General features: G+C 38.9%; 1 long non-coding RNA gene across 1 annotated transcript; it reads left to right on the top strand.

Moving 5' to 3' along the window:
• Positions 1 to 337: 337 nt before the first annotated feature.
• On the top strand, positions 338 to 8,864 carry LOC106025084 (uncharacterized). Its single transcript, XR_010041779.1, has 2 exons — positions 338 to 1,267; positions 3,199 to 8,864. It is a non-coding gene; the product is annotated as an uncharacterized LOC106025084 (long non-coding RNA).
• Positions 8,865 to 9,192: the final 328 nt, after the last annotated feature.

The raw sequence follows: 9,192 nt of genomic DNA, 5'->3' as shown, positions 1-9,192 counted from the left end.
CTCAAGTTGACACTGTCAGCCAACCACTCTACAGGTTTTCTTTGTTTTTCTTCTGTTATTTTTCTTTGCTATTTTTCCTTTGTTTTTTCTCAATGCAAATTCACTCTGCAGAGCCAGCTTCTCCTTGACTATTCACTTTTAATTTTCCTACCAGGAATCAAACTCAGGACTTCATGGTGGGCAGGCAGGCACTGTGCTACTGAGTCACATCCCTGGATTTGCCACTGGTTTTCGCTTGTTTCATTCTTTTCTTTGAGAGAGAGAACCTGGAAAATACTCATAAGATTCCGATACTGGTAACATTATTTGGCTTAACCAGCCAGGAGACCAGGTAAGGCCTTTTGGGAACGTTGTTTTTGTTTCTTTCTAAAGTGTCACAGCTGTGTCTGCTAGGTTGTTTTTTCGTCTTTCCCTGTCTCTCTTCTCTATGCTGGGATTTTGGGAGGCTTTTTCTCATGGTGCCAGGAAGAGCTTCCTCATGTGTCTCACTGATATAGGGGAGATATAATCCCCAACCTTCTAGTTGTCCAACACACTAAATTTGTGTTCTCTAAAATCGAGGAATGAATTCTGGGAACAGGAGTTAAGAGTAGGAATAATTTATTGAGAGAAAGAAAGCTTCTATCTAAAAGGGACAGAAAGGGGCCCCAAAGGTGGGCCCACAAGCCCCTATTTTTTTTTGTTTTGTTTTTTTGGTACCAGGGATCAAACTCACGACCATGTGCTTGCAAGGCAGGTGCTTATGAAACAGCTAAATCCCTGGCCCTAACCCTACTTTTTAAAAGCATGTTTATTGAGCAAAGCCACCAGATGAGACTACTTCAAAGCAGAGACAGTACTATAACCAATAGTGTTAGAAGTATAGTGCTTTAAGTAATATTGATCCCATGGGAAGTCACAAGGTGATTTAAAATGGGACAAGACTATGGTGAACAATAAGGTTACAACAAGGATAGTTGCTTTGGTAATACTTTTTTTTTTTTTTTTTTTTTTGTCTTTTTCTTTTTTATCAGTACTGGGGATTGAACTCAAAACTGCCTGCTTGCAAGGCAGTTTGCCACTGAGCTAAATCCCCAGTCCCCCACTTTGGTAATATTAATTAAAAGGAGTTCAAATGGGGAAATAAGCCATGTAGCAGCAAGTGCAGATGGGACTGAGAAGGAGTTTCCTGGAGGGTGGGATGAGGAGGTGTGGTCCTCATCCCAAGGTGATTGATGCCCACTGAGAGTACCTGTCACTGCTCCTCATCCCCAGTGGAAGTACATGAGTGAGTATTTCTTCTTTTCTTTGAAGCCTGGCCTTCAGTGAATGTTGCTTTGAGCCAAGGTTTTCTTCTGCATTAACCTCTGGCAGGCCCAGCCCTGTCTGATAGCTTATGATTTTTCTACCTAACTTAGCTACCTATAAACCACCATGTGGGCTAGGGGAAGGAACTATATTGCCTTTGTGATTTTCTTGTAGCTGCAATACAGTTTCTTTCTTTCTTTCTTGTTTGCACTCACTCCAGAGGTACAAGTTAAATAGCCAAAGGTTTTGTTATTGAATTGTGTGGGCCCTTGTATGCATGACCTAGAGTTTGGTATGTCTTATTCACACGTTTGTTTGCTGTATTTTTCTATTGTTTTTGGAAATTCAGCTGGTCTTCATCTATCCAAGTACATAAATGGATTTTCTTTTTAAGCTTGCTGTTTTGGTCCTGAGGTACCACGTTAACTAGTGAGGTGGCCAGGTGCCCTCCTGTCTTGCCACAGAGCTACACATGGGATTGGGTAAACCACTGCCACTTTTTCCCTTATTTTTATACCAACTGGCCTTCCAAACTAAGCCTCTGATTTTAGAGAACATGTGGTCTTCCTCCTTCTTTTCTTTTGAATTATTAACAGTGACAGTGACATAGGGGAATGAAACTCCCAACCTTCTACATGTCCAGTATGAGTTTGTGTTCTGTAAAATCGAAGAATGAATTTTAGGAACAGCGAAGTTTAAGAGCAGAATATTTTTGTTGAGAGAAAGAAATCTTCAGTCGGGCAGGGAGAGACAGAAGTAGTCCTGAGTGGGTTGCCAAACACTGTCTTTTTTTATAGAGCAAAATCATGAGGTGAGAGGGAGGTGTAAGGTGGGAAAAATAGGAACTCACAAGGCAGATGGGCATGAGGTGGGACAGAAGTGTGGTCAACCAATAAGTTTAAGTTTAATTGTTCAGTAAAACTGACAAATCAGAAACAAATGGGTAGCAAGTCATGTAGCAAGGGAGCATTCTCATGCATCTGTGGATCAGTGAGGCTTCCTGTAGGGGGTTGAGATGGTGACTCCTGGCTTCTCAAGGTGATGCATACCTAATCCCTAACATTCATGCTTAGAGGAGTATGTTTGCATTTGTTTTGTCTTCTGTCCTGAGATCTGGTCCACAGCCAGAGGAGTGTGTCTCCTTCACAGTCTCAAGACATTAGGGCCTCTATTAGGGCTTCCTCAAGGGCCTAGCCTTGTCTGACTGCCTATAATATTTATAAGTAGCTCAGCTGACTGTGACATTACCTTTGTGCCATTATTAGTTTGATGTAGGACCTCCAAAAGATAAGTGGAAATAAATGTACTCCCAACCTACTAGATATCTGATACACAGAGATTGTGCTTCCTGAAGTCAAAGAAGGAATTCTAAGGAACAACAGAGATTAAGAGTGGGACATTTAGGGACTGGGGATTTAGCTCAGCGGCATAAGCGCCTGCCTTGCAAGCAGGCAGTCGTGAGTTCAATCCCTGGTACCGATAAAAACGAAAAAGACCCAAAAAAAAAAAAAAAAAAAAAAGAGTGGGACATTTTACTGGGGAAAAAGAATGGGGACTAGGAATAGCTCCTGAGGAACACGAAGGGTCCCAAATGGGTTGCCAGTGAGCCCATTTCTCAAAGGAAGTTTTATGGCACATAATCTGGAGGTAAGTAATACGTGGCAAAGTTATAATCAACCAATAAGGTTGCAAGTATATTCACTTAGATAATATTGACTCAATGGGAAAACAGATCATATAAGAAGTATATATTGATGACATCATGAATGTTGGTCCATAATACATAGTCTTGGTTTTAGCCTTAGTGGTTGGGAAATGGCCCACCCCAACCCTGATGAGATAATGGCTTATTTATGTGGGAAGTCCCAAAAGGATGGTACCAATAACCTCAAATTTCTGTTTACCCCTTAGGGATGTATATAAATCTGGCAATTGTGACTAAGCTTTCGATGTGCCATCAGTCACAGTTTCAATGTGTTTTCGCCTTTCACATTGACTGTCCTGAGGATCCAGCCCTGTTGACTGCCTGATTTAGCTGTCTGTACTAAATTGGCAATCCTTCTGTGGGTCTATTTCTGGATTATCTGTTCTGTTCCATTGAAGTATTTGTTCTTTCACCAACACCACCCTGTAACTTTGTAGTAAATCTTGAAGTTCCTGCAACTTTATTCTCCTTCAATATTATGCTCTTTAGGTCTTTCCCTCTCTCCCATGTAAACTTTCGAATAAATTTTTGATGTGCATAAAATAACTTTCTAGGCTTTTGCTTAGAGTGGTGTTGCATTTCAAAACCAATGTGGAAAGAACTGAAATCTTGACTGAAATTGAGCCTTCCAATTCATGAAGGGAAGAGAATACATGTGCCTGTTCAAATATTCTGCCCTTTTAAAAACTGGGATGTTTGGTTTCTTACTTCTTGTGATTTAGGGATTCTTTGAATGTTTTAGATTATAGTCCTTTACCAGTGTGTCTCTTGGAAACATAGTCTATCTGTGACTTTCTTCTCCTTATCTTGATTAATTTCTATTTTTATTTTATGTTTTCCAGTATGTTATTTAAAAGTGTGATACTTGCTTGCCCTGAATTTTACTGAATATTTTACATTTATAATACAGTGTATTTTTTGTCCTCACTTGACTTTAGATAGTAAGACAAAAGCACATTTATTTTTACCCACATCATCAGTGTCTCCAGTGTCTTACTATGTAGCCCAGGCTATCCTCAAACCCATGGTAATCCCCTGCCTCAGCCTCTGGAGTGCTGGGATTATAGACATGTGCACCATGACTCACTTTGTAACACAGGTTGGCCTCAAATTCACAGTGATCCTCCTGCCCCAGCCTCCTGAGTACTGTTCAAGTGTTGGCCACCACACCTGGCTGCCGACTGTAATATTTGTTTTTGTTTGGTACCAGGGGATTGAACTCACAACCTTGTGCTTGCCAGGCAGGCACTTATGCTGCTGAGCTAACTACCCACCCCTGCCCACTGTAATCTTAATGAAAGGTTGTGTCACAGTGAAGGCTGATATAGTCAATGAGTCATATGACCTGTACTTTAACTAATCAAGTATTTTTCTTGGTACTTTGAGTCCTGAACTAGCTTTGCAAAGCTAATAGGATGATCAACTATTTTCATGGCAGATAGCATTCCCTACACTGCTGATGAGACTTTTCTGCTAACATACTCTTTCTTGCTGCAGTTCTTACAGCCAGCTATTCTCAAACAACTCTCATACTAGTTCTTTCAATTTCACTGTGAGTCCCCAGCCAATCCTGGGTTCTGTATCCCCTATTATCGTCCTCATAACTTCCTTTTTGCCTAATCAGGCAGAATTGGTGTTTATGGCTACATCTAAGTAATATAACTTCTTAATCCTTCCTGTATTTCCATATTTTCTATGATAACAATGTAGCACTTTGATAAATTAGGACTTTTCTGTTTTATTTTATTTCGTTTTTTTGGTACCAGAGATTGAACTCATGACCTCGCACTTGCCAGGCAGGTGGATTTTTCTTTTTTTAAAGAAAAACCAATCTAGGGGCTGGGGATTTAGCTCAGCGGCATAAGCGCCTCCCTTGCAAGCAGGCAGTTGGAGTTCGATCCCTGGTACCGATAAAAAGGAAAAAGACACACACACGCACACAAAAAAAAAAAAAAAAAGAAAAAAAGAAAGAAAGAAAGAAAGAAAAACCGCTCTAGGCCAGGCATGGTGGCACATACCTGTAATGCCAGCACTCCAGAGCTGACTCAAGGGGATCATCACAAGTTCAAGACCAGCCTGGGCTACTAAGTAAGCTCAAGGTCAACCTGAATTGCATAGGGAGAGCCTGTCTCAAAAAGACAAAGAAAGAAAGAAAGAAAGAAAGAAAGAAAGAAAGAAAGAAAGAAAGAAAGAAAGAAAGAAGACCACTTTCATATTCTCTGGTCACTCTCTTCTTAACCATCTTGAACAGTAATTGAATTAAAAATAAATTCACCTTTTGACTTTCTAGACTAAAAAAAAAATCTCTTTATGTAATGAATTGTCACTGCTTTTAAAAATAAATTTTAGAGACTTCTGGGAGAACATGGCGGATAGATAGTAGCAGCTATGGAGGCTCTCTGAGATACCCAGCTTAGAACCCAGGAATGGGGTGGTGCAAGGAGTCCTAAGCAAGGAGAGTTATACCCTACTGACCCAGGAACAAACTAAGCTTAGAGAAACCAACTGGAAACGCAATCCCAGTGCTATAACAGGAACAGATAAAATCCCAGCACGGAAGCTGGAAATGGCACCATTGGAAGCTGCGATTTGAATTTCTTGCTGCCGCTGCTGCATCCAAATCAGCACAGCAGGGAGAGAGACCCTAAACCTCTGAGAGTGGGAATCGGTGAACCAAGTTGAGAACAGGACTGGCAGGAAGCCCTGCATTGACCTGCAGTGATTGAGTGGATTGGGGACCCTTCCATAGAGTAGGAGGCTTTAGCAAAGGACATACTGGGACCAGAAGTCTTGCCGGGAACAGGACGCTACAGTAACTTTAGTCTCATATTCCCCTCTCAAGCGGGATTGGTGGGGAGTGCCTGGCCTGGGTGATGCTGCTAAGACCCAGTAGGCTAGCCCAAACCAGGTCCCAGCGCCTGGAGGTACACCCTAGGACTGAAGCCTTCGGTAGGTTGACCTGGAGGGGTGGGCCCAGTATAGGCTGCCCAGGTCTGTGTCTCCCTAGTACACTGCAGTGGGTGGGCACACCTAGCTGGCGCAATTCAAACAAACTGTAACAGACAAAGAGAAAAAAAACTGGGCCTCCTATATTTGCTTGTATAGAAGGAACAAAAAGTATGGGAAGAGGAAGCAACAAGAAAGGGTCCTCAGTCCCCAATCCTGAGAACACTGATCCAGGAAAGGGAAATGCAAAGGAGAAGGAAGTCAGAAAACATGCAATATCAGACATGGCACCAATAGACATAAAGCAATATCTCCGGAGCCATATAGACAAGTTCAAAAGAGAAGTATTTAACGAAATAAAGCAAGATATAAGTACAATAGTTAGAGAAATGCTAAGCACCGCCCAAGAAAAAACAGATGGTGGAATGGAAGAACAGAAAAAAAGGGGAGAATTGTTTGATGGAGAAAATAGAGAAAACATAGAATATGTGAAGCAGGTTCAAAGAGATTATCAGGAAACTAAAAACTCTATTGAAAGCTGGCATAACAGCTTGAAAGAAACTAAGGATAGATTATCTGAACTGGAGGGCAGATTTGTAATGTGGGAGCATGAAATGAAAAACTTCTTAAAAATAACAAGAAAACAAGCAGCAATAATACAAAGGCTAGAAAATGTTAAGAGGTTCTATAACTTAAGAATTAAGAACATAAAAGAAGAAGTAGGGACACAAACAAATGGACTACAAAAGCTATTCACAGAAATAATCCAAGAGAATTTCCCTAATTTAGCAAAAGGTAAAGATACTCAGATGTATGAGGCATACAGGACACCAGCCACCTACAACCCAAACAGAGCTATACCCAGGCATATAATAATCAAAAATTCCATAAATCCAATATAAGAACAGAATATTAAAAGCTGTCAGAGACAAGAAACAGATCACTTACAAGGGAATACCCATCAGAATTATAGCAGACTTCTTGGCACAAACCATCAAATCACAAATAGCGTGGGGGGAAATAATTCAAGCTTTGAAAGATAATAACCTCCAGCCAAGATCGTTATATCCTGCACAACTGTCCCTAGAAATTGATTGAAAAACAAGGTGCTTCCAAGATAAAGAGGAACTAGGGGAATTTGCAATCACCAATTCAACTCCACAGAGAATACTGCAGGATATTCTAAAAAAGTAAAATACGAAGAATCCAGAAATAGTGGCAGAGAGGCCACAATGAATGGAGCAGAAAGCAAAATGAAGAAGACAAACTGACAACAAATGACAGAAAAAGATCTCAACAGAAATGAGGCAGAGAAGATTGGATGGTAGGAACAGTTATTTTGGAGAAAACAACATTATAATAGCTAGTGCTGATTTAGTATCATCTTGTCTTGAATTCCCATCAAGCTTTTATTCTCTGTCTCCATCAGTCTTAACAGGTTGTATCTTATTGGATTTTATTATATGTGATAATATAAGCAAAAACTTTTATAGACAAGGAGATTATACAGAAACCATTGTTCATTTTCTGATAGTTGATTCTGAATACCCTGTAATACTGTCATTCTCTTGAATGGTTTTACATTGTCTTGATACGTTTGGTGCTACAGTATACGATGTTATACTCAAAGATTTCAAGGAAAGAGACACTACGGTAACTACTTTTAGGTCAGGATATCTTGTAGTGATACACTATTTTGCTTAAATGGTTATGTTTTGAACTGCATTGGTTTGTTGTTTGTTCTCTTTTATCTCAATCTCCTTTTTTAAATTATTTACTTTTTTATTTTTATCTTTTTAATTAGGGGAAAAATAAATAAATAATAGCAGGATACATTATAGTAACCCACTTTGATTTCCTATTACCTTGATTTGAAACCCTGTATTGCCCTTACCATCTTGTTTTGACTGATTTTCCCCTATTCTGCTTTGCTTGATAGTACCGAGTTCGAAAGTATAGGCAACAACTGTGAAGACAGTAAGATTCATTATGACTCCCATTCTGGTTGACTATTATCTTCTTTTAAAGTCCTGTAATGTCTCCAATGTTTTGGTTTTATTGTTTACTGTTTTGCTCAATTTTATTATAGCTGATGATATAGGCAATTCTTTTTAAGATAGCAAGAGGTGGGCCTGGGGATTTAGCTCAGCAGCATAAGCGCTTTCCTTGCAAGCAGGCAGTCGTGAGTTCGATCCCTGGTACCGATTTAAAAAAAAAAAAAAAAAAAAAAAGATAGCAAGAGGCAGTATGGTAACCATTGTTGATCACCTTGTATTTTGTTTTTACATTATGTATTATGTCCGTCCTTTTGAATTGATTGACTCTGTTTTGTTATGTCACATTTGGTTTTACTCTCTTCAACAAAAAGTAATAAGAACTGTGGGAGTAATAAAACCAAAATGTGTAATTGTCATTGTACAAAACAAAGGAAAAGAAAGTGCTCTAAAGGATATAACAGCATATATATTTAAGTATATAAGATAGATGACCATATTACTGAGTTTTGTTGGATCATTGAACAAAACTGTTTGCAGTCTCACTGTTTGAAAGTCCACTTTATATGCTTTAATTTTGTAACTTGAACAACTATTTCTAAGATAACTGTGTAATCTATTAACTAGTGATTTCCTATTGTTTATTCTTTCTGAAATTCTGTATAACTTGTATCCTTTTTCTGTTTTTTATTTTCTTTTTCTCCTTAAATAAAATTAAAAAAAAATAAATTTTAGAGCATGGTAAGTATCAACATTTATTATGGAAAGATCAATAGATCACATCACTGATGGAAAATTAATGAATCCTTAGAAGACATACAGAGTTTTTGTGAAGCTATATATTTTGTAAAAAGCAAGTATATTGACTAGTTCTGCAAGATTGCCTACAAACGTAATTGCAAATTACCTTGTCAATAAACAGCCAAAAAAGATACTGTTTCTCCAGCTCCTGATTAGAAGCATATGACTTCATTCATGTTTAGAACTAATGCAATTTGTGGGAATTAATTTCATTGCATGAAGTAAAACCATAAGATACTTTATTCCACAAGTTAATTTTCTCACCCAGTCCCCCATTGTCTTTATTAGTAGGATGAAAATTTACATGGCTTTGTTGGCAAAAGAATTTGTCTTGAGAGCTCCCTTCGAATTCAGTAAATAGAATCATTAATTCCCTCTTGCTTTTTTTTTTGTGTGTGTGTGTGTGTGTGTGTGTGTGTGTGTGTGTGTATTTTGAGGGGTATGGTTTTATTGGTGTGA

The sequence above is a fragment of the Cavia porcellus genome, unplaced genomic scaffold, assembly GCF_034190915.1.
Source record: "Cavia porcellus strain 051 isolate PalLab524CR breed Dunkin Hartley unplaced genomic scaffold, mCavPor4.1 scaffold_21, whole genome shotgun sequence".
Classification (NCBI taxonomy): domain Eukaryota; kingdom Metazoa; phylum Chordata; class Mammalia; order Rodentia; family Caviidae; genus Cavia; species Cavia porcellus.
Note: the sequence above shows the minus strand (reverse complement) of the source record. Positions and strands in the feature narration are given on the sequence as shown.